This window comes from Pseudophryne corroboree, chromosome 5, assembly GCF_028390025.1.
Source record: "Pseudophryne corroboree isolate aPseCor3 chromosome 5, aPseCor3.hap2, whole genome shotgun sequence".
Lineage (NCBI taxonomy): Eukaryota > Metazoa > Chordata > Amphibia > Anura > Myobatrachidae > Pseudophryne > Pseudophryne corroboree.
In genome coordinates, this window is record NC_086448.1 from 58,371,462 (window position 1) to 58,398,047 (window position 26,586).

The following is a 26,586-nucleotide window of genomic DNA, read 5'->3' on the forward strand; positions in this document are numbered from 1 at the left end:
CCCCTTCTGTCACTGTCCCTATGTCCCCGCTGTCACTCTCCCTGAATTCTGTTTCATTACATGTGGTATAATATGAATTTCGGCTCATTCCGTGTGCTATAGTGTGAATTTCGGCTCATACCTTGTGCTATAATGTGAATTTCGGCTCATACCTTGTGCTATAATGTGAATTTCGGCTCATACCATGTGGTATAATGCAAATTTCGTCTCATACCGTTTGCTATAATGTGAATTTTGGCTCATACCGTGTGCTATAATGTGAATTTCGGTTCATTCCGTGTGCTATAATGTGAATTTCGGCTCATACCGTGTGCTATAATGTGAATTTCGGCTCATTCCGTGTGCAATAATGTGAATTTCGGCTCATACCGTGTGCTATAATGTGAATTTCGGCTCATTCCGTGTGCAATAATGTGAATTTCGGCTCATTCCGTGTGCTATAATGTGAATTTCAGCTCATACCGTGTGCTATAATGTGAATTTCGGCTCATACTGTGTGGTATAATGTGAAAGGGGCAGCAGTACTAGATAGTATAAGGGGTCCTACTATTGTGGTGCTTAATGTGTATAAGGGGTATATAGTTTGGTAAACTATACTAAAGGACACACACCCTTTTGAGTGGCCACGCCTTCACTTTTCCATATCCCCCACTTCAAAATTTCCACTTCGACCACTGATTTACACACATCGTCATGGTGCCAAGATGTGCACATATCAGTATCACAAGTTTTTCATCGCACTTCTTTCAGATGAGGGAAAACTTGCAATGCCAGCATCGCGTCCATTACTTTGAATTGAATTCCCCCCATAGGTGTCTTTGGTAATGAGACGTACCTAATGGTTTAATCCTGAGTACTGCAGTACTGTGTTTTTTAAATTTCTAGGTGAATGCAGGCTGATTGACAGGAAGCGGACGTTTGGGGGGTGGTAAATGGCCGTTTTCTGGGAGTCTCAGGAAAAAGCAGGTGTGCCCAAGCGTTTTCAGGGAGGGTGTGTGACGTCAACTCTGGCCCAATCTGTCTTTGTATCGCACTGTAGGAGTAAGTCCTGGACTACACACAGACTGCACAGACTGGAAAAATCATTAGCTGGTGAGTGAGCTGCGATCGGATTTGCAGATGTCCACTGTCTGGTGAAGTTTTCGCACGGCGTACACATGCATTCGCACACTTGCACAGGGCGGGTTTTCACTCTCTATGGGCGGCGGCTATCTGATCGCAGACCTCTGCAAAAATGCAGAGGAGCGATAGGGCCTGAATTAGGCCCTTGTTGCACCTTAAAAGTAAAAAAGGATAATAATATTGATGTAGTGTGACAATTGGGGTGGCGGAGATAGTAGTATTGCTGTAATGTGCAGGAAATGTGCGGTATTGCTGTAATGTGGGGTTGGTATTGCCAATTGCTGTAATGTGTACAGATGGTGTGCTATTGCTGTAATGTGGACGGGCATGGTGATCTCAAATCAGGTACTCTCAGGTACAGAGTGTAACATCCAGCCCTTGTCTGATTCTATACAGATTTCTATTCACCCATTGGGATGCAGAGAAACAGCATATACTGTAGAGAATTCAGATAACTTTTGACCAAAGTGGTTTTACGTTAGGTGTGTAATTGACTATGGGTTATAGGGCCTTATTCAGCAGTGGTTAAAATACAATCGCAATTGCTTTTTTTTAAGGAATGCAGCTGCAGTTATCTGCTAATAGACATCGAGCACACCAGTACATAAGAGTGCCTTCGTATATCCATCCGACGTCGGCAAACTGCAAATATATTGGTAACATCATCGCAGATTGGGTGGTGCTGAAGCTTCTGAATGAGCCTGACCACTTCCAAATGCAGCAGCTTGCCCGACACTCATAGAGCTCTCCTGCTTATAACCACCCCTTGTCACCTCCCCCAAACGCTGCCCAGCTGTCACTGACTTTGTGACTGCTTTCCCTTGTGAGCGTGATTGCAACACAATCACCTGCACATGGGTATTGCATCTCAGATGCATGCGCAATGGCAAATATTGGCCAAAATACCAGCGATCTTAATTAGCAACAACTGATGAATCAGGCCATAGCTGTGGTACCAAATTAATTGGTGCACTTTGAGAGCCACCCTGTTATATTTTTGGAATACACATATATATACAGGTTGAGTCTCCCTTATCCAAAATGCTTGGGACCAGAGGTATTTTGGATATGGGATTTTTCCGTATTTTGGAATAATTGCATACCATAATGAGATATCATGGTGATGGGACCTAAATCTAAGCACAGAATACATTTATGTTACATATACACCTTATACACACAGCCTGAAGGTCATTTAATACATTATTTTTAATAACTTTGTGTATTAAACAAAGTTTGTGTACATTGAGACATCAAAAAACAAAGGTTTCACTATCTCACTCTCACTCAAAAAAGTCTGTATTTCGGAATATTCCGTATTTCGGAATATATGGATATGGGATACTCAACCTGTGTATATATATATATATATGCCCCACCCTCACAACACTGGTCACACACCCCATATAAGTAGTCGCACTCCTGCGACGCTGGTTACTACTCTTGTGGAGACACACAATAGGCCCTTCGTAAATTTCAGCTCCAGGCCCATGTGAACCTTAATCTGGCACTGCTTCAAACCACATATTCAGTACCTCTCATAAACCTGCCATTTCCATCTCAAAAACATCTCCAGGATCAGACCCTTTCTCACCCAGGAAGCTACTAAGACCCTCATCCACTCACTGGTCATCTCCAGATTGGACTACTGCAATCTCCTCCTATCTGTCCTCCCTCAAAAATACCTCTCTCCACTCCAATCTATCCTCAATGCTGCTGCCCATCTCATCTTCCTCACCAAACGTACTACATCCACATCTCCTCTCTTGCAGGGCCTTCACTGGCTCCCCTTCCCATTCAGAATCCAATTCAAGCTTCTCACACTCACCTACAAAGCCATCACCCATGCTTCTTCTTCTTCTTACATCTCTGACCTTGTCTCTCTTTACATTTCCACCCGTCCTCTTCGCTCTGCTAATGCACACCGTCTGTCCTGCCAACTAATTACCTCCTCCCACTCCTACCTACAAGATTTTATACGTGCTGCTCCCTATCTCTGGAATTATCTACCTCTCCCCATCCGACTCTCCACCTCTCTACAAAACTTCATACGGGCTCTCAAGACCCACTTCTTCACCAAACCCAGCCAACTCTCCTCCTAACCCTCTTGTCTATGCTGACTGTCTACCCCTTCTGTGTCACCCCGGTCTGTTAGCCCCTCACCTTTTAGATTGTAAGCTCGCAAGAGCAGGGACTTCTTTCCTCATGTGACTTTCCTTTTCTTACTTACACTATCTTATACTCCATACTCCCTTTTATGGCACCAAACCCCGGGTTTTCTATACCTGTCCTATATTGTCTTGATCTGTAAGTGCTATTTTCTTGTTTGTTCATTTCATTATGTACTGTGTAATGGGCGCTGCGGATCCCTTGTGGCGCCATATAAATAAAGGATAATAATAATAATAATAATAATAATAATAATATCATCACCGTCTTAGTAATTTCAGCCTTCACATTAAGGCAGCTCCATGTTACCTTATTTCTGTTGTCAAGTAGATCACATAATATTTTTTTCTGATTTAAAGGGTGTCTGCCGCTTGCACAGAGTGGAGGAAGCCATCTAGTGGGCTGGACCACTGTGCATGAGAATGCAGCCTATCAGTTCACTAGGAACTTTGTGCCTCAGAGATGTTGCTTGCCCTGAAGTGCTTGCATTGGCTACCGCAGATAATATGGAAGGTTTTCTGAAGGGCAGTGCTACAAACTCTCCAAAGCTTATTCCACCTTCCTTGTAATGCAGCTGAGCTACACCAATCCGCCACCTCACATTTCCGCCCCCAGTTTAATTGGAGGCCATGACCCCATGTAGGGTCTCTCCTTATCGGAAATAAGCTTCCATCCTGTTCTTTGTTACAATCCTAAGCAAACAGTGGGAGGCAGGAGGTCAGGAAAGTGATCCTGGCGTTGTTATGGACAGCTGACGGAAAGGATCAGATCTGAGCACAACAGCGGAGGAACGTCACAGGAAATGGCAAGAAATGGGAGCGAAAAGAGCAGATAAACAGCATTCGAATACTGACACTTTTTAATATATATAGTATTTTTGTATTATTTTAAATCACACTTCACTTATATAGCACTTCTGTGCTACTTATTAACCCTTATTAACTTTCACCTGTGTGCTGACCTGGGGTAGCCAACCTGTGCCGACGTGATGGGGTCCTGCACCCCGGACCCATACTTAGTATTAGGGACCCCCAGTGACGGAGATGTCTTGCCGAACGCCCTGGGGGCTTAACCCTATATCTGCAGATATACGCAACTAAGATCTCCGTATTATCTGATTATTATGTAGTATTATTTCTCACTCGGTGTGCATTAGGGAACACAAACTGTTTTTTCTTACACAGAATTACCCCTCCCTTTTAGCACCTGAGTGACATCACAATCTGATTGAGCAGCTTACCATTGTGTGCATTTTATATATATATATATATATATATATATATATATTAAAAAAAAAAATATATATATATATATATATATACTAGGTGCTTCATCGCGTCCTACGGGCGCTCTTCACACCGTCGCAAAGGGCTACGCCCCCTTAACCCTTGCATGCCTTTCTGGGGTTCAATATTTGTATTATATGGAGTATTACCTGCATTCCTTTGTTAGTGGTTAAATATTGCACAATGAAAGGGTGTGTGATGGTGAAGGAGGCGCAGCCCCTTGCGACAGCGTGAACAGCACCTGCAGGGCACGATGTACAGATTGTAGCGGGTGCGGGGGGGACTGCGGATGGGGGAGGGTGTCTGTAGATGCTGCGGGTGGAGGGGGGGCGGATGCGGGGGGGCCCCGGATGGGAAGGGTCGGGAGGTGCTGCGGGTGGGGGGGGGGCAGAAAAGTGGGGGCTGCAGGTGGGGGAGGGGCAGTGGTGCCACGGGTGGGGGAGGGGCAGGTGCGGGGATGTTGCGGATGAGTGAAGGGTTCCGGAGGTGCTGTGGGATGGGAAGGGGTGGGGGTGCCGGGGGTGGGGTAGGGGGTCCGGAGATGCTGCAGGTGGTGGAGGGGCGGGTTTGGGGGTGCCGTGGGTGGGGGAGAGGAGGGGGACCGCGGATGGAGGAGGGTGTCTGCAGATGCTGCGGGTGGAGGGGGGGCAGGTGTGGGGGGAGACATATATGGGGGTTGGATGGTGGAGGGGGTCTGGAGGTGCTGTGGGTGGTGGAGGGGCGGGGGAGTGGGAGCCGCGGGTGGTGTAGGGGGTCTGGAGGCACAGCGTGTGGGGGAGAGACGGGGTGCTGCATGTGGTGGAGGGGAAGGTGCGGAGGTGTGGTGCATTGGGGAGGGGTCTGGAGGCGCTGCGGGTACTGTACCTGCCAAAAAGGTAGTTGGAGGGTATGCAGTAACAGGGCCAGGACAGGGGTGACAGGGTCAGAACAGGGGTGACGGGGCCAGGACAGGGGTGACAGGGTCAGAACAGGGGTGACGGGGCCAGGACAGGGGTGACAGGGTCAGAACAGGGGTGACGGGGCCAGGATAGGGGTGACGGGGCAAGGACAGGGGTGACGGGGCAAGGACAGGGGTGACGGGGCCAGGACAGAGGCGATGGGGCCAGGAAGAAATGACAGGGACAGGATAGGGGTGACAGGGCCAGGGTAGGGGCGGCAGGACCAGGATAGGGGTGACAGGGCCAGGACAGGGTTGACAGTGCAAGCACAGGGGTGACAGGGCCAGGATAGGGGTGACAGGGCCAGGATAAGGGTGAAAGGGCCAGGATAAGGGTGAAAGCACCAGGATAAGGGTGAAAGCACCAGGATAAGGGTGAAAGGGCCAGGATAAGGGTGACAAGGCAAGGCCAGGGGTGACAGGGACATGTCAGAACACAAGGCACGGGAGAGATTGGTATTAGGGACAAAACAGTGGTGACAGACAGATGTGTCTTACCGGAGTCACTGCTGCTGGCTGCTGCTGTTCCACTCCAGCCTGTTGGGATCTGCTGCTGCTGGAGACTTGGCACTCTCTCAGGCTGGAGTCCTGCTTCCTCTGCCCACCCGCATCCCTCCCCCCACTCCTCAGTCACACAGCGCGGACCTCGAACGGCTGCCTGGCACTGTGGTAAGGGGAGACTGGGAGTGACTGGTTAGCCCCCAGGAGACGCTGCGGCTGGAGGGAGGAGGGGGTCATAGCATGCACGCGGTGCGGACCTCGTGGCTGCTGGGCACTGTGGTAAGGGGAGACTGGGAGTGACTGGTTAGCCCCCAGGAGACGCTGTGGCTGGAGGGAGGAGGGGGTCGGAGCCTGCAAGCAGCATGGACTTCTGAAGTGCTGCCCGCCGGCTAAAGTGTGTGAATGAGCTGGGCGCACTCCACTGCGGGTGGCAGCGCTGCAGCTAGCGGTGGGGTTGCCGGGGCTGGAGATAACAGAGGCAGTACGGAACCTGCACAGCGGCAGGTGCCCCACAAAACCGCAGCTAAGAAGCGTGGAGTGTGCCAGAAAGTGACGCTCCTCCGCGCCAGAGAGCCCCTGCTGAGTATGCTGATGTGGGGGGTCAAGCACACAGTGAGCCGGTGCCCGTCTGTCTGTATGACATACCCCCTCACACACCCCCATACCTCCCAACTGTCCCGATTTCCGTGGGACAGTCCCATTTTTTGGGGTCTGTCCCGCTGTCCCACCTGCGGTCCACAGTGTCCCGCGGTGGCGGTGGTAGGGGCAGTTGGGAAGCTACTGTACTCGCTGTTCTGTTTAGTGGAGACAGGAGGAGAGGGGGCATCAGGGGGTACGGATTAAGGAAGGGGCCCGGCAGAAGAGCCGGATTAAGGGGGGGGCCCAGGGGGTACGTACCGCGGGCCCCACAGTTTTAGGGGGCCCCCGGCTGGAGTAGCTCTGTCCCAGCTCAGAAGCTCCCCCCCCGTCCTGCCAGCAACAACAGCAGCATTGTGCTACAGTCAGCAAACGCTGCTGCGTATTGGCAGGTCTGTGGTGTTGCAGGGAGGCAGCAGCCTCCCTGTTTTCTTCTGTCTGTGCGGGTGTGTAGGGGGGAGCGACCACCTCCTCTGGATTTACCCCTAGCTGAGGGGTCAAAATCCCATTAAAAAAAAAAAGCAATTCCCGGAATTTGCATAAGGGGGCATGGCCACGCATTCCCGATTAGGCCACTCCCCCAAACACACAGCAGGCACAATGAAATAGGGCCCCCCTGTGTCAAGTGCCCTGGGCCCCCCAGACTCATAATCCGCCCCTGGGGGCATGCCAGCAGCTCACAGAGTGCTGGGCATGCCCCCTCACTGACGAAAACGGGGCGTGGCTCGCGATCGCGGGTCCTCCCGTGAAGCCACGACCCCTTTAATTGACCACGCCCCCTTTTCGCCACGCGTGTGTCCCTCCTTCTGCCTGAAGATAGTTGGGAGGTTTGCACCCCTGTCTGCCTTAAGATAGTTGGGAGGTATGCATCCCTGCCTGTGCCATGCCCATACCATCTGCTTCTGCTCCTAGTCTCCTATAGATTTGCCCAGATCTGTGACTCATTTGACTAACTCCGCCCAGTGTTGTGACTCCGCCCAGCGTTAGCAAATGAGGCACAAAGTCACAGATCTGGGCTAATATATAGGAGGATATATATATATATATATATATATATATATATACATAAATATATTTATAAATTGATTTTAGGATCCTAAAAATATAACCAGGCAGATATAACACCCACAAGCTTCATCAGGAAGCGCACAGCTGCCTATTTCCTACACACTTTCACTCATTGTGGGAACTTTTCCTTCAAAGCAGCTCTGACCATAGAGCAATCACAGGCCCTTACAGAATGTAACACTGTGACACCATGTTGCAGGATCTAGTAATTGTGGAGCAGGAAGCTCCCAGCTACTGTAGTGAGGTCACAGTGCAAAGGTTGTGTCCAGTAACTGTCACCAGCTACTGGAGTGAGGTCACAGTGCAAGGGTTGTGTCCAACACTAGGTGGAGAGCGGAGAAAGGGTGAAAGAGTCACAGGTTACACGCAGCCACGTGTTGCAGTTCAGTTTAGTCGGCACCATGCTGGGACTTGTAGTTCCACAGCTAGTGGAGAACCACAGGTTGCAAAAACAGCATTGTGCACAGCATTTTTAAGTAACCTGTGTCTCAGTAGCATTTGCGGAACTACAAGTCCCAGAGTTGCAGGAGTTGATTTTTTTTTAACTTATTTATTTTGTTTAATTATAAACTCGATAGTTCACCTACGTTTTCCTGTGGGTTGAATTAGGAATTGTAATTTCATGATGACTATTTGTTTTCCTTTAGTTTTATTATTATTATTATTATTATTATTATTATTATTATTATTATTAACGAAGCACTTATGGAATGGGGGGGGGGGGGGTTTATCAGAATGTCTGTATCTCTGTCTCGGGGTCACCAGACAGCATCAATTATCCCCAGTTCCGCTGATTTACAGAGTCGTTTCTCTTGGTTTGCACTTTTCCTCACCCAAGTCAATAGATGCTGACAGAAAAGGAAATGCGTTATCTAATTATAGAGTCTGAGCAATGTACCCTTTTGAGGACACTGTTTACAAATAGCAAGACAACATTATAACACTTTGGTGAGCAGGTAACTGTGTAAGTAATGTGTTGTAACCCATAGCAACCAACTCGATTCCAACTCACTTTCCTAAAGGTTTAGGAATCAAAACACTTGAGGGTGGTTTTGCCAAAAATAAAAACACTGAGAGAGGTTTTAGCAAAACCAAAACATGATGGCCTGTGCACATCTTTAACATTCAACATATACCGGTACATTATTTACCTATTACTTCTTTCTCCATGTGGACTTCATCATTCTGTATCACATTTGAAAAGCATCACAATATGTATAGCAGCATACTGTAATTTTAGCAGTATTGGTGACTAGGTAATAAGGGGATGAAACACTCCATATGGAATTCTTCAGTTCACTATAGAGTATGATTAGGAACAAGCACATTTTCATATCTACAGTATATAGCCAATATGTCCATTGTTCTGCATTTGGCTGTTATATTCTTTTATCCCACACTTCTTCCATGTTATACTGCATTCACACAACAGAGCAAAATCGTCTTCTCAGCTCTATTAATAAAGCAGGGGAGAAACGCGTTAGCAAACTTTACCGCTGATTGAGGAAAGCGATACTGATTTAAGGAGCTATAATGATTTGGTCACTGAAATCCTAACTACATTTTTTTTCTTATTACCAAAGCGACTGTGCTCTTTTAATTACCACGTACAGACTACAGGAGGATATAGGAGGGCAATATACTGTACTGTCCTGCCAAGTGCTGTAAATTGGAAACCCTCCATATGAACTACTGTATTTTAGAGGATCTGGATTACGACAAGTGGCGCCAAGAGGGGGGAGGGTACTCTTTACCTGGGTCCGGGCCTGTTGGAGGTACCCGGGTCCCGGTGCCCCACTCCCCCCTTACCCATCGCACATCAGAGAGAGGACAGGCTGGGAAGAGAGGCAGCGGCATCCTATCCTTTCGCGCTCTCTCTCTTCCTGCGTGGGTGTAGGAACGAGCGACATCCCGCATCCCACAACCTGCTGTCCTGGACACCAGCACCCCCCCCCCCCCCGCCCTCAACACCGCACCGTTTGGCCACGCCCCCCTGTACCAGGGCCCGCCAGAACTGTCGGCAGCCATGATTACAACACATGGGTGACTTGATACTGAAGTTCCTCATTTATTGATAGAAAAAGCAGATTTTGAGATTTTCAGCATCACACCAGGCTAATCCTATTATTCAGTTACTTTTTTATGCTTCCTGCACTAGCAATAAGCAATGATTTGGACGATTCAAATATTTTTTTGGGTGCCCAAAGTAATTGGCACCGATTAGAGCAATTCAATTATTGCTCTGATCAGGCACTCATTACTGTTTATACGCCCATAAGCACTGAGTTTAGCCGCGCAAAGTGGATAAACATAACTAAAATAGTGCCCGCAACACAAAAAGTCCTTTTTGGAACACTTTTCGCACATTTCTGCTCGCCACCTCAGAAGGCTGAGAGAAGAAATGATCGCACCCGAACAGCAGAACAATTGAATTGCTGCCGTCGGGCGCCATCTAGTTGCAGGCACCTACAGAAACAATTGAATTGCCCCTATGTGTTAATGTTGTGATTTGTACTAAACATGTAATATTTATATATATTTTATTTTCAGATTTTATTTACATTGATATTTAATCTTTCATTTATATTTGTATTTTCATTTCTTTTAATAGATAAGTTATGTCTATAAGATTAGCTCTTCTATTTTTCAGCATCTGGCCCCCTGATTATCAAGTTTTTTTTTTGTAAGCATTCTGTACTGTTTTAGCGGCTGTTTCTGAGTTCGACGCATTGCCAACATTTGCGCAATTGGTTGATGTTTTTCAACTGCACATATGTCTGAATTGCTACAAAGTTGCACGGTTCATGCTTCCCACGGTGTGTACTCACAGAGCCACAGTTGCAATTAACTGTAATGTATTGGGAATGAATTACGTTCTTGGGAGGTGGTTAACTGGACGCACAAAGATGGTCTTGTGTGCGTGTTATTGGATTGTCGTAGGTGTGTCACAGAACTGGCCCATTCAGGTGCACCACGGATGTAGACCGGGGAAAGGGCTTGTGGCGGGAAGTCACATATGCAAAACCGCCAAAAGACGCACACATGGACGCTGCGGCATTATTTTTCTTTGTCAGTCTATAAACTATACAATCTGAGACCAGCAGGGTGCAGACATACATACACCGCGGAATGCAAAGCAAAAGCTCAACTCAAGGGTTGTATTGCCCAGACTTTGCATCGCCGCAAAACGGCCCGCTGCACCGCACATGTATGTCACCTTGATCTTCTCATCTCTAAGCAACCATCTCATCCAGTGGGATCACGCTGTCGCTTACTACTCTCCGACGTTTCCTTTAGTAGCGGATCTTGCTACGGGCACACAGGATTTTTGCCCGGGGCGCCACCTTCCGGAGTGCGCCGCCGCCATAGCAAGATCCGCTACTGGTGGTGCCCCTCGGTGCTGTGCTGTCACAGCTGTGCGGTGCGCGATGCACCGCACGGCATTGTGGGAGCGGCACATAGACACTAGGGGTCATAATTGACCTCTAGTGTCTATGCTGTGCTATGGGAGAGACGTCGTGACGTGACGTCTCTCGCATAGACCAGAGGAGCGGCGCCCGGAGATGGAGATGGAGGTAAGCAGCGGTTGGGAATCAGGAGCGGGGATGGTGAGTATTAATTAATTATTTTTTTTATCTTTTTTAGGCACAAACGGGGGCACAATTCTACAGGGGGCACAAACGGGGGCACAAGTCTACAGGGGGCAGAAACAGGGGCACAAGTCTACAGGGGGCACAAACGGGGGCACAACTCTACAGGGGGCATACCTGACCACGCCCCTTTATGAAGCCATGCCCCTATTTTTGCCCGGGGCGCCACAAGGTCTAGAACCGGCCCTGGCTACCATACCTAATGGTAGATCACCTTTATCTGTGATCTCTGTTTTGCACTAGTCTGACAAGTGACAAACGTAGCGGAGCTCTGCGCTGCATGACCGTCATGGGGGTTAAACATTTCAAGAAGAGACAATAGGAGACACTGCAGCTCTGTGATTGCAGATGACAGATGTACAGTTTGGCTCCTGTAACTGGGTAGGAGGAGGGGGGGGGGGGTGCATCGTAGGGTAGAATAAAAAAAACCTTCAAAGAGCATTTTTTAGTGTTATTTCTTGGCATAGTAGGTGTAAGTGAAATGAGATAAAAATCGATGCACTCTATGGTGTTTATATATCTCACATTGTCAACGCACTTTGTTCCTATTTGCCGTATCACCTTACCTAACGCTTGGCAACAGACAGAGAAAGGAATCCAAATAAAGGATTATTTACTTGAACCGTGAAATAAAATATAACGTCCTGTTCATTTTTCTTTTGTGAGCTCAAGTGCTAATATCTCATTTTATTCCTGTTTACTTTAAATCTATTGAATCTATTGAAATCTATTGAAAATAAAGAAGTACAGTAGATCCAGCCATTGACATAATTGATTTGTGGGTTGACAACTGCTGTGTTCATCACATAAAGATGAGCAATGTTTGGGCAGTCCCATCTGGCCCTCCCTGGGTGCGCTCATCTCCATATGGCCGGCTCTTGGAGACTCAGCACTTTGCAAAACAATAGAGATCCTTCTGCAGCCATAGGCGTGTATTGGCATCCCACTGTGATAATTGACTGCAAAATCACTCAGATTGCTAACAGGACAGTGATTAAAAGGACCACTGTGCGGGGACTGTTGGCATTTTGTCAGCTTCCACTGCAGACAAGAAAGAGGAGAAATTAATGGTAAAAGGTAAACATTGGTTTTCTGTCTAACTACAAACCTATCCCAAATAATTAACATGAATATTTTTTTAATGAGGTGTCTACTCGTGCATGTCACAGTGATAAACGCGTATCTTTAAGATGTACTGTAGTTAATCACCTTCTGAGTATACATTTCAAAACAGCGCAAAGCAAGACGGCGCTAAAATCTGGATATTACAAAGTTTAAATGGTCTTGGAATCAGCTTCGTATTTCAAACTTTATTTAAACACACCTAATAAAATGAAAAACAAAAATAAATTAATTTCACTACATCAATGTAAATACGCAGCTCACATTATTTAAAATTATTGGCCCTCATTCCGAGTCGTTCGCTCGTTATTTTTTATTGCATCGCAGTGAAATTCCGCTTAGTGCGCATGCGCAATATTCGCACTGCGACTGCGCCAAGTATCTTTGCTATGAAGATAGTATTTTTACTCACGGCTTTTTCATCGCTCCGGCGATCGTAATGTGATTGACAGGAAATGGGTGTTACTGGGCGGAAACAGGCCGTTTTATGGGAGTGTGGCTGAAAACGCTACCGTTTCCGGAAAAAACGCAGGAGTGGCCGGAGAAACGGGGGAGTGGTTGGGCGAACGCTGGGTGTGTTTGTGACGTCAAACCAGGAACGACAAGCACTGAACTGATCGCACAGGCAGAGTAAGTCTGGAGCTACTCTAAAACTGCTAAGTAGTTTGTGAGCGCAATATTGCGAATACATCGGTCGCAATTTTAAGATGCTAAGATACACTCCCAGTAGGCGGCGGCTTAGCGTGTGTAACTCTGCTAAATTCGCCTTGCGACCGATCAACTCGGAATGAGGGCCCTTGTTTCAGGCCGAGTTTTTGCCTCCAGATCACATATTTGTTTTCATTCTTCACCTGTTACTCTTCCCAAGTTTCTTTTTTTCTTTTTATATATTGACAACAAATATAGGTCCCAGGTGCTGGTCACTAACAGACAAGATCTCAGCGAATTCCCTGCCAGCTCCCAGTACACTAGCATACTGTATATCTCAATATACTGATGACCCCGACTTTGAAGATCCGACTTTCGGATACCCCCCCTACCCTAACACTCCGGGGATGGCAGCTAGGGCTAACCCTCTGGTGTTGGTGGCTAGGGCTAACCCTCTGCTGGTGGCGGCTAGGGCTAACCTTCTGGTGGTGGCGGCTAGGGCTAACCCTCTGGTGTTGGTGGCTAGGGCTAACCCTCTGCTGGTGGCGGCTAGGGCTGACCCTCTGGTGTTGGTGGCTAGGGCTAACCCTCTGGTGGTGGTGGTAGTGGCCAGGGCTAACCCTCTGGTGGTGGTGGTGGCAAGGGCTAATCCTCTGGTGGTGGTGGTAGTGGCCAGGGCTAACCCTCTGGTGGTGGTGGTGGTGGCAAGGGCTAATCCTCTGGTGGTGGTGGTAGTGGCCAGGGCTAACCCTCTGGTGGTGGTGGTAGTGGCCAGGGCTAACCCTCTGGTGGTGGTGGTGGCAAGGGATAATCCTCTGGTAGTGGTGGTAGTGGCCAGGGCTAACCCTCTGGTGGTGGTGGTGGTGGTGGCAAGGGCTAATCCTCTGGTGGTGGTGGTGGCTAAGGCTAACCCTCTGGTGGAGGCGTCTAGGTCTAACCCTCTGGTGGAGGTGGCTAGGTCCAACCCTGTGGTGGCAGCTAGGCCTAACCCGAGTCTCTCGAATGGTGTCTCCCGAGTGGTGGCGGGATTCTGGCGTCCTGCTAAATGCCAGCATCCTGCTAAACACCCCTTGTCTGTGTATATGTGTCTGTATGAGCCTGTGTAACTCTATATGTCTGTAACTCTATACGTATATGTGTCTGTGTAATGCTATGTGTCTGTAACTCTGTAAATGTATCTGTATATATGTGTTTGAGTCTGTGTAATTCTATGTACTGTAGTCTGTAACTCTATATATGTGTCTGTGTATATGTCTGTGTAACGCTATACTGTATGTGTCTGTAACTGTATATGTATCTGTATATATGTGTTTGTGTAACTCTATATATATGTCTGTGTAACTCTATATATGTCTGTAACTCCGTATATGTATCTGTGTCTATTGGGCTGATGTATCAAAGATGTGATAAGTTTCTACATTTTTTTCATCACTTATCTGTCTTTTTCGTGACTTTTTTTTTAAATATGTATAATTTTTTTTAAATCAAATATATGATTGCAATAAAAGCCCAAAAATGAGATAATATTGCAATCTACTTTTCGGCTCTTTTATCGCATTTTGAAAAATTAAATGAAGTGTGCATGCTCTGTTTCAGAGCCGGACATGCGCAGTGAGTTCCTTGGTGGCGTTTAGCATCCTCTGACAAAACCGCTGTCTGATATTATTGGAGAAACACGCAAGAACATGTGGAAGGCTGCTATATGCATCGGGACGTTTAACCACCCCATTGAACTGCTACCCGTGTGGGTAAAAACTAAGTCATGGAAGGACGGCAGAGAGCAGTGCCATAACTAGGCATTTTAGCGCTGTGTGCAAGAAATGTAATTGGCGCCACCTCCTACGCAAGATAGGGGCAGTGCGCGCCGCAGGCGCCTGAAAAATATCTAGGGGCGTGGCTTCATGGGGAAGGGGTGTGGCCACAAATTAATACCAATTCATACTACGGTGCACAGTAGTCTCCATTATTCAAATTGCGCTGCACAGTAGCCCCTTTTACACATTACGTCAGACAGTCCCCCTTTTTACACATTACGGCAGACAGCGCCTCCTTTTTACACATTACGGCAGACAGCGTCCCCCTTTTTACACATTACGGCAGACAGCATCCCCCTTTTTACACATTATGGAGACAGCGTCCCCTTTTTTACACATTACGGCAGACAGCGTCCCCTTTTTACACATTATGGAGACATCATCCCCCTTTTTACACATTACGTCAGACAGCGTCCCCCTTTTTACACATTCCAGCAGCCAGTCCCCCTTTTTACACATTGCGGCAGACAGAATAGAGAGATAGAGAGATATATAGACAGACAGACAGACAGATAGATAGATAGATAGATAGATAGATAGATAGATAGATAGATAGATAGATAGATAGATACTTAACATTTCTGCCTGCTAGCTCAGGCTCCTCGATGCAGGCTTCATGCAGCAGATCCCGGGCAGGGGAGAGGGAGGAGGAGGGAGGAGGACTGGAGCCGCAGCAGCGCTATGTAATTGGTAGTGGCACCGCTGCAGCTGTCCCTCTCCTTCCCCATTGGCTGGCCGACGCCGCTGTGAATGCTGGGATGAGGGAAGCGCATCCCAGCATTCACAGCAGCGCTGGTCAGCCAATGCGGAGGGAGAGGGACTGCTGCAGCGGCGCCAGTGCCAATTACATAGCGCTGCTGCGGCTCCAGTACCCCTCCCTCCTCCTCCTCCCCTGCCTCCGGTGCTGCTGCTCTCCTCTCCTCTTATCCAGCACGGCGCAACCAGCACAGCAGAGGCGGCTTGTAATGAGTCAGTTTGACTCATTACAAGCTGCTGGCCGCTGAGCCCACAGGGCGACTGCGCTGTGTGCCAGGCACACCTGGCACACATGTAGTTACGGCGCTGGCAGAGATACTATTGTTATCTACATGGTTACTTGTGCCAGTGGCAAGGATGCACACATCTGCAGAGGTCACTCTGTATCCATCCTCCGTGCTGGGAGGTAGATCTCCACTGCTGTTCGGAAAAAAGTTGGGTGCTGTCGCATGTGATGTATGTTTTAATGTAGACTTGCATCTAAAGGTGAGAGTGGACACAACGTATTCAACGCTGCCTAGAATCTAAGAAGTGCGATCTTACTGCACTAGAAGATACAGTTGTCACTGCGACACTATCTGCATTATATGGGGGACACTGCAACACTCTGCATTATATGATGGGCACTGCAATGCTCTGAATTATATAGTGGGTTTCCATATTGTCTTGCGGGCACAAAAATGCGTTTAACGTTGTATGGCAGTCATTAAAATGTTATCAGTATTTCCATGTAGTTTATATTTCCCGTATGAGGGGAAACCTGCAGAGACAGGTGGAGGTCTCAGTTTCTCTGTCGACATTGGGGGTCATTCCGAGTTGATCGTAGCTGTGCTAAATTTATCACAGCTACGATCTTCTTCCCTGACATGCGGGGGGACGTCCAGCACAGGGCTAGCCCGCCCCGCATGCCAGTCTGGCCCCCCCTCGCAGAAGTGCAAAGGCATCGCACAGCGGCGATGCCTTTGCACTTCAAGAGTAGCTCCCGGCCAGCGCATCTTTAGCGTGCTGGCCGGGAGCTACTGATCGCTCCCCGGCCTGCAGCGGCTGCGTGTGACATCATGCAGCCGCTGCAGCCCGCCCCCCGTTTGGTCCAGCCACGCCTGCGTTGGCCGGACCAAACCCACAAAACGGCGGCCAAATGCCGCCGTTCCGCCCCCTCGAGCCCAGCGATCGCCTCTGCCTGTCAATCAGGCAGAGGCGATGGCATCCCTGCTACGGCCTTCGGCACTACGGCACCGGCGCATGCGCAGCAGGGACCCGTTCACTCTGCTGCGTTAAAATGCAGCCAGCGAACGGGTCAGAATGACCCCCATTGTTCTGTGGAGGCATTGGTGAATCATATCTGAGCTCATAGACTTTCAGAGGGGGTAAATTGTTTGTGCCCACCTAGTGGGTGCGTCTGTGACCACAGTAGCCAGTTTATTTGGGATATCGCGAAGAACTGTATCAAAGGTAATGACGGCCTATAACGTTTCCTGAAAAATGTCATGAGCTAAACACCAGCGTGAAAACTTAGTGCTAGAGGCATAAGTGCATGGAAGATGACTGTGGCCAAGAATAAGAAGACAACCGCTGCAAAAGTGACTGCTGAGCTGAATTCCCGTGTTCCACAGTGTCTACAAGAACAATGAGGAGGGAACTCCACAAGTATGATATTCATGTGTGAACTGTAGTTGCCAAGCCACTGGTAAACCTGGCGAATGCCAAGAAGCGGAGAGAGTGGCGTAACACTCATAAATCGTGGACAGGGCCGTTGAGAGCCACGCTGGGGCCCGGTAAAGGGTAGGGGTGTAGCTTAATACAGTGGGTGTTATCATGCCCTTTAATATTACATTTATTTTAAAATAATTGCGGGGTCCACAAGGGGTTTGTCGTTTTAACACAGGTGGGGCAGAGGGGGCGCGGGGAAGGTACCCGCTTCCTACCTAACTTGATGTGGCAGCAGGTCCCTCTCCCTGGCCAATGCCATCTTCCCAGTGATATTTGGGAAGATAACGCTGGTCACTAGAGAGCAAAGACACTCTGTCACAGTGTCAGAATCTTTGCTTTCTATGTGCGGCGCCATCTTCCTGAAGATACCAGGAAGATGGTGGCCACGGTGCTGCACAGGCATACTCGGGGGAAGTGGAGGGGGGTGATAGCGGACTCGGGCCCCTCCAGCAGCCCGGGTAATTTGTACCCACTCCCCCCCTCTCGACGCCATTGATCGTGGACAGTGTTCCCAACCGCAGGACTAGTTTGCGTGTGGAGAACACCGAGCCAAATTTATGATCAGGACTCTCTGTTGCCAAGAGTGAAGCATGGTGAAGGGTCGGTGATGATTTTGGCATCCATAGCACAGTATTCTGCTTGCCCCATTATTACCATGTATGGTTCAGTCACTGCCAATGACTATGCAGACAGTTTGGCCAACCAGTTCAATACCATCGTGCAGACATTATTTCCGGCAGGTGACGTCTGGTACCAAGATGATACGTTCATACAGCTTGTGTTGTCCAGTCATAGTTTTCTGAGCGTGCAGATGATGTGTCCCATCTTCCCTGACCCCCACCCCCACACCCCATTTCCCCATTGCTGGACCTCCATATCATAGATCCCCTGTGATCCCCTGTGTGTTCATTTTTTCAGAGGATTTATTATTAATAATAATAATAATAATAATAATAGTTCTATTTATATAGCACTCTTTCTCCAATAGGACTCAAGGCGCATACCACAAAACAATGCTAATAAATATGACCCAGAAAGAGATGAGAAGGACTGTGTACACCAAAGACCAGTACACAGAGCAGGCTATCATACTGAGAGACAGAGCTGCAACACTTAATGGCACAGCTGCCAATCAAGTCACCAAGGCTGCCAGTACATCAGGCTAGCCGCAAGATTGTTAGAATTAGGTAGAGGACTATCAGAGGGAAGTACCAATCACAGAGTGGAATCTATCATAGCCAGTGCTGTAAGTATGGCAATATGGATGCCGGTAAGAAATTGACAGTCAGTACGCAGTACCGCCGTACCGGCGGCTGTCCACCTTACTTGCAGCCGCTGCTGTGTGTGTGTGTGTCAGGGGAAGAGAGCGCAGCGTGCACCTCTCCTGCCCCTCATTGCTCAGTCCGGCGGCATGTATGATCTCAAACCAGCCGCTAGTTCGTGAGCCAATCAGAGCTCGCAGACCGGCAGCGGTGGCTCCTGATTGGCTGCTGGACCGCAAGCTTTGATTGGCTTACAAACTGGCGTCTGGTTTGGGATACACGCCGCCACTGGACTGAGCAGGAGAGGAGCGTGCTGCGCTCTCCTCCCCTGAAGCACACACACAGCAGCAGCAAGCAGTGGTGAGCAACACTATGGGGGGCATGTGTACCTGGCACTGTAGGGGGCATGTGTTTACCTGGCACTGTGGGGGGCATGTGTGTACCTGGCACTGTGGGGGCATATGTATACCTGGCACTGTGGGGGCATATTTGTGTCTGACACTGTGGGGGCATATCTGGTACTGTGGGGGCATGTGTGTACCTGGCACTGTGGGGGCGTAGCTGGCATGTGGGCGCATATGTTTATCTGGCACTGTGGGGGCATATTTGTATCTGGCACTGTGGTGGCATATCTGGCACTGTGGGGGCATGTCTGGCACCATGGGGGCATATGTGTATCTGGCACTGTGGGGGCATATTTGTATCTGGCTCTGCACTACTGGGGGCATATGTGCATCTGGCACTATTGGGGGCATATGTGTTTCTGGCACTGCATATGTGTATCTGGACCCCCATATGTGTATCATGCCCCCATTTTCATTGGCCACGTCCCGTGTGGCATGTGGCCACACTCATTTTTTGGCGCGCGCGCAGTACCACTAAGACATTTTTTTTCTACTTGCACAACTGATCATAGCCAGGAAAAAACTTACAGAGGATCTTGTACAAGCTGCCAAGAAGCAGGGAGAGCACACTTAAAATATAATGTGTGGCACCCCGGAAAATGGTGTGTTTGCCCTTTTAAAGTTTTACTTACAGCCCTGCAGCAGCAAAGGGGAAGCGCTGGCACAGCAGGAGTTAAGTGTGGACCCTGGTCTGATCACATGGTCTGGATGCTGATGGCTGATTGGGCAATGCAGTCTGGGAGCAGAGGAGCCTTGTGGGAAGAAGGAGGAGATAGAAGGAGCGCTGCAGAGTGAAAGCAGTGTGGTGCTACCAGAGAGCCAAGAACCTGGTGATCGGGTGTGAGATGTCGCAGCCGGGTATCGGACACTGCCAGACCTAGTGAAAGGCGTGGACACCACTGCCATCTTGCATCAGTGAGGTACCGTTGATTTTGGACCAGCAAGTTGATACCTCTGTTCTAAGGGTCTGAGTGAATACATTGAGACTGATTGTGACCTAAGCCACAGGAAGGCCTGACACCCAGCACAAGTATCCATTGTCATCCGCTGTGCAGTGTTGAAAGGGCGCGGACAGCATAGTGCCATATCTACAAGCTGATCCCTGTTAGGGGGCCAGTAATGCCAAACATCCCCCCTGCGTTAACTTTGTTGGTATGTTTATTGTGCAAGTCAGATATTTAATCTAGACTAAGTTATTTATGCAAGTGAAAGCAAATTCCTTTAACTGAGAGAGACTGAATTTATCTGACCAAGAGACCCTCATTGTGAATTGAGTTATATTTGTCAGGAGACACTACCATCCCTTTGCTAGCTACACCCTCTTTGAATAAAACTGAGATACACTGCCATTGTTACAGCCCAGGATTCCTTATATGTCTGTGTGCCAAGTCCCCCATTGCAATGAGCTCCAACTTTATTTGCCAGTGAAGATCATTACACCTTGGCTAAGGAAAGCTAGGAATTTTGTAATTGTCATTGAAAAAAAGTGTGTTTTTTTTCTTACTCTTCTCATCACCACATCATAGACTGTGATTCTGATTATAATACGCCAATATTTGTGATTCACTTGATTGTCTTTTGTATTTTTGAATAATCCATTGTGATGTGAACTGTAGCCAATTATCTTCTCTTTAGCATCTGATGCCATATTTTTCTTGTAATTTTTATTCAATCTTTTATGGCAATTAACCAATCATCATCCTCAATTCAGAGTTCCTTGTGGCTCAATAAAAGCCATCCTGTTGGAATTTCTGACTCACTCCTTTTTCATATAAATCTTTCCTACCTCTCTGAAAACGATACTATAGAACTAGGTACGGGGAGAAACATTTCAGATGAAAGGTCCATCACATAGCCACCTGTGATACCTCTCCCAACCACTTAGACATACCCATCAACCCGGGGGTGTTACAAGTGCAAGAGAGAACAAAGAGAGAACAAAAAGAGAGGGAGAGATACAGTACCAGCTCAGAGGAAAAGAGAGAAGACAACAGTACCCCAGAGATCTATGATAAACCTCCACTTACCCGACACCTGGGCATATACATTTATTATACAATAGGTTTATTTAATAACAAAGTACAGGTTGAGTATCCCTTACCCAAAATCCCAAATTGCACGTTTTTGGGTCCCCTACTGAGATAATGACATATATATTATATATTATGTGTATATATAGATATATTCTATAAATATATAATATAATATACATATATACAGATATGTGTCATTATCTCAGTAGGGGAACCAAAAATGTGGGATTTTGAATTTTGGATTAGAATACTCAACCTGTACTATATAATATTGGGATTTCAGAGCCCAAACTCAGTTTTTTTCTGTATTTTATAAAGCAGAACTGCTGCCATTCATCCTCGCAATATTACAAGTGTTGCATTGTTGTCTGAATTATAATCTTCAAGCTCCAAGCACTTGTGATTGAAAGTGTAAATCCTATTCACCCCTATGTGACTGACTTTTGCAGATTGCTTCCCAGTAACAAGATATTACTGATACACAGCCTCAGTCTATGTTTATGGAGCCTGACACTTTACCAAGTCTACATTGTCATAACTGCTATGTTCATTGTCTTTACATTGTCATTCAGAGCATTTGTATTGAAACTCATTTTCTCATTACTGCATAACATGGTTATTTGCATTTAAGTCTAATTACATCCTGTGCTCTTTCCTTTATATTGCCTTACTCAATTAAATACCACCTTTTGCATTTATAGTAATTTGCTACTGAACCCTAATCACTTTGCGGTTATATTTCACCTTTCCTGAAACATTTTATTAGAACCCACTCATCAGTTATGGGGTTCTCGATCATAGGTTGCTTGGCCTATTCAATAAACGTGCCATTTCATAAGAGTTGTTTAGTGAGTCAGGTAGGAGCTTTCCACCTCAGTCTCAGTGGACCCTGCCAAGAACCATGACCTGAGGGCAAGGGTGTAACTATAGAGGATGCAGGGGGTGCCATTGCTATGGGGTCCAGGAGCTTAGGTCACCGGGTTCACTTGTACGGTTCAGTTGTCTACCAATATACTGTAAACTGGAGCACTACAGTGCGGCATAATGTGAACTGGAGTCACTGGAGTCACAGATTTATCAAGCCTTGGAGAGTGATAAATTGCGCACTGATAAAGTACCAACCAACCAGCTCCTAACGGCTGTAACAGGCTGTGTTTAAAAAATGACAAGAGCAGATTGGCTGGTACTTTATCACTGTGCAATTTATTACTCTCCAAAACTTGAAATCTGGGTCTTAATGTGAACTGGGGCAATGTGTAGCATAATGTCAACTGGGGCACTGCTATGGGGCATATGATGAACTAGGGCACTGCTATGGGATTTATGATGAACTAGGGCACTGCTATGGGATATATGATGAACTAGGGCACTGCTATGGGGCATATGATGAACTAGGGCACTGCTATGGGGCATATGATGAACTAGGGTACTACTATGGGATATATGATGAACTAGGGCACTACTATGGGATATAGGATGAACTAGGGCACTGCTATGGGGAATATGATGAACTAGGTGATTCATCGCACCCTACGGGCGCTCTTCACACCGTTGTAAGGGTCTACGCCTCCTTAACCCTTGCACGCCCTTGTGGCATGTAATATTTTTATTATATGGAGTATTACCTCCAATCATAACTGTGTAAGTGGTTAAATATTGCACGGACAAAGGGCATGCAATGGTTAAGGGGTCATAGCCCCTTGCAACGGTGTGAACAGCGCACGAAGGGCCTGATGAATCACCTAGTAGGTACTATGGTTGGGGGAGTGGCAGGTGCGGGGGATATTCGGATGGGGAGGGGTCTGGGGGTGCCGCGGGTGGGAGAGGGGCGGGTGCGTGGGTGCCTCGGGCGGGGGAGGGGGAGATCTAATATTTGTGGATAGTTAATTTTTTTCTACAAACCACAACTTATTACTTCAAAAAAAACCTTGCTTTTGGATCACATATGACTGTGGGATATCTCCAATAGCTTGAATTTGGTTGTGCATCAGGAAACTTTAAGATATCTGTGTAATTCCACACTTATTTTCAATAAGCCCAGGTAACCTGCCCTTCTCATCTACGGTCCCCTATAATTTTATATGACAGTGGACAGTAGAAGGCAGGCCCTGTACTTATCTGTTTCCTATATCTTACTTATTCAGTACTCTCTCATCCTAATGCCAGTCATATCATTTCTCTGCAATACATAAGTAACAGAGAGACTGTGCACAATAATGGACAGCAGAAGTACTCCTTTTGGTATGCGCCAATAACCATACACTCTCTCATTCACAACCTATGTGATATTACTGCCATATCTCACTGGTTACGCCCAATCTCACCTGATCTTGGAAGCTAAGCAATGAGGAGCCTGAATAGTACCTAGATGGGAGACCGCTAGGGAATCTCAGGTGCAGTAATAAATACCTTATCCTCGTGTGAAAAGCAGAAGTGTTGGAGCAACCTTTGACCTTACTGATTTCATATCTCTTTCCTCTTTAATCTGTCTGATCTCAGACTCACATAGAGTTTTTTTCTATCACCATACATGCTGACCAGAAACCTAGAAATAGCAGTTTAACCTCTACCAGGGTACCAGGATATATTATCACAATAGGCATTGGTTAATGGACCAAAACTCCTAGTCTAAATTTTCATATCAAAGCCGTTGTGACACATGTTGGAATTTTCCTACCTCTGTGTCGTCAAGTATACTATCCATCCATACCTGTGGTGCATTTCATTTTTGCGCAGTTTGCTGACCACCAGTATATAACATATAGCAGTACGGTACAGTAGGCCACTGCTGTACCTACCTCTGTGTCGTCAAGTATACTATCCATCCATACCTGTGGTGCATTTCATTTTTGCACAGTTTGCTGACCACCAGTATATAACATATAGCAGTACGGTACAGTAGGCCACTGCTGTACCTACCTCTGTGTCGTCAAGTATACTATCCATCCATACCTGTGGTGCATTTCATTTTTGCACAGTTTGCTGACCACCAGTATATAATATATAGCAGTACGGTACAGTAGGCCACTGCTGTACCTACCTCTGTGTCAAGTATACTATCCATCCATACCTGTGGTGCATTTCATTTTTGCACAGTTTGCTGACCACCAGTATATAATATATAGCATTACGGTACAGTAGGCCACTGCTGTACCTACCTCTGTGTCGTCAAGTATACTATCCATCCATACCTGTGGTGCATTTCATTTTTGCGCAGTTTGCTGACCACCAGTATATAATATATAGCAGTACGGTACAGTAGGCCACTGCTGTACCTACCTCTGTGTCGTCAAGTATACTATCCATCGATACCTGTGGTGCATTTCATTTTTGCACAGTTTGCTGACCACCAGTATATAACATATAGCAGTACGGTACAGTAGGCCACTGCTGTACCTACCTCTGTGTCGTCAAGTATACTATCCATCCATACCTGTGGTGCATTTCATTTTTGCACAGTTTGCTGACCACCAGTATATAATATATAGCAGTACGGTACAGTAGGCCACTGCTGTACCTACCTCTGTGTCAAGTATACTATCCATCCATACCTGTGGTGCATTTCATTTTTGCACAGTTTGCTGACCACCAGTATATAATATATAGCAGTACGGTACAGTAGGCCACTGCTGTACCTACCTCTGTGTGGTCAAGTATACTATCCATCCATACCTGTGGTGCATTTCAGTTTTGCACAGTTTGCTGACCACCAGTATATAATATATAGCATTACGGTACAGTAGGCCACTGCTGTACCTACCTCTGTGTCGTCAAGTATACTATCCATCCATACCTGTGGTGCATTTCAGTTTTGCACAGTTTGCTGACCACCAGTATATAATATATAGCAGTACGGTAGAGTAGGCCACTGCTGTACCTACCTCTGTGTCAAGTATACTATCCATCCATACCTGTGGTGCATTTCAGTTGTGCGCAGTATATATAGTAGTAGGCCATTGCTAGTGATACTGGCATATAATTCCACACATTAAAAATGGAGAACAAAAATGTGGAGGTTAAAATAGGGAAAGATCAAGATCCACTTCCACCTCGTGCTGAAGCTGCTGCCACTAGTCATGGCCGAGACGATGAAATGCCATCAACGTCGTCTGCCAAGGCCGATGCCCAATGTCATAGTAGAGAGCATGTAAAATCCAAAAAACAAAAGTTCAGTAAAATGACCCAAAAATCTAAATTGAAAGCGTCTGAGGAGAAGCGTAAGCTTGCCAATATGCCATTTACGACACGGAGTGGCAAGGAACGGCTGAGGCCCTGGCCTATGTTCATGGCTAGTGGTTCAGATTCATATGAGGATGGAAGCACTCATCCTCTCGCTAGAAAAATGTAAAGACTTAAGCTGGCAAAAGCACAGCAAAGAACTGTGCGTTCTTCTAAATCACAAATCCCCAAGGAGAGTCCAATTGTGTCGGTTGCGATGCCTGACCTTCCCAACACTGGACGGGAAGAGCTTGCGCCTTCCACCATTTGCACGCCCCCTGCAATTGCTGGAAGGAGCACCCGCAGTCCAGTTCCTAATAGTCAAATTGAAGATGTCACTGTTGAAGTACACCAGGATGAGGATATGGGTGTTGCTGGCGCTGGGGAGGAAATTGACAAGGAGGATTCTGATGGTGAGGTGGTTTGTTTAAGTCAGGCACCCGGGGAGACACCTGTTGTCCGTGGGACGAATATGGCCATTGACATGCCTGGTCAAAATACAAAAAAAATCAGCTCTTCGGTGTGGAATTATTTCAACACAAATGCGGACAACAGGTGTCAAGCCGTGTGTTGCCTTTGTCAAGCTGTAATAAGTAGGGGTAAGGACGTTAACCACCTAGGAACATCCTCCCTTATACGTCACCTGAACCGCATTCATCAGAAGTCAGTGACAAGTTCAAAAACTTTGGGTGACAGCGGAAGGAGTCCACTGACCACTAAATCCCTTCCTCTTGTAACCAAGCTCCTGCAAACCACACCACCAACTCCCTCAGTGTCAATTTCCTCCTTACACAGGAAAGCCAATAGTCCTGCAGGCCATGTCACTGGCAAGTCTGACGAGTCCTCTCCTGCCTGGGATTCCTCCGATGCATCCTTGAGTGTAACGCCTACTGCTGCTGGCGCTGCTGTTGTTGCTGCTGGGAGTCGATCGTCATCCCAGAGGGGAAGTCGGAAGACCACTTGTACTACTTCCAGTAAGCAATTGACTGTCCAACAGTCCTTTGCGAGGAAGATGAAATATCACAGCAGTCATCCTGCTGCAAAGCGGATAACTCAGGCCTTGGCAGCCTGGGCGGTGAGAAACGTGGTTCCGGTATCCACCGTTAATTCAGAGGCAAATAGAGACTTGATTGAAGTACTGTGTCCCCGGTACCAAATACCATCTATGTTTCATTTCTCTAGGCAGGCGATACAGAAAATGTACACAGACCTTAGAAAAAAAGTCACCAGTGTCCTAAAAAATGCAGTTG

The 26,586-nt window shown here is 47.2% G+C and overlaps 1 pseudogene; it reads left to right on the forward strand.

The window, feature by feature from the left end:
* Positions 1 to 23,404: 23,404 nt before the first annotated feature.
* LOC134930697 (5S ribosomal RNA) lies at positions 23,405 to 23,523 on the forward strand (annotated as a pseudogene).
* The last annotated feature ends 3,063 nt before the right edge of the window (positions 23,524 to 26,586 follow it).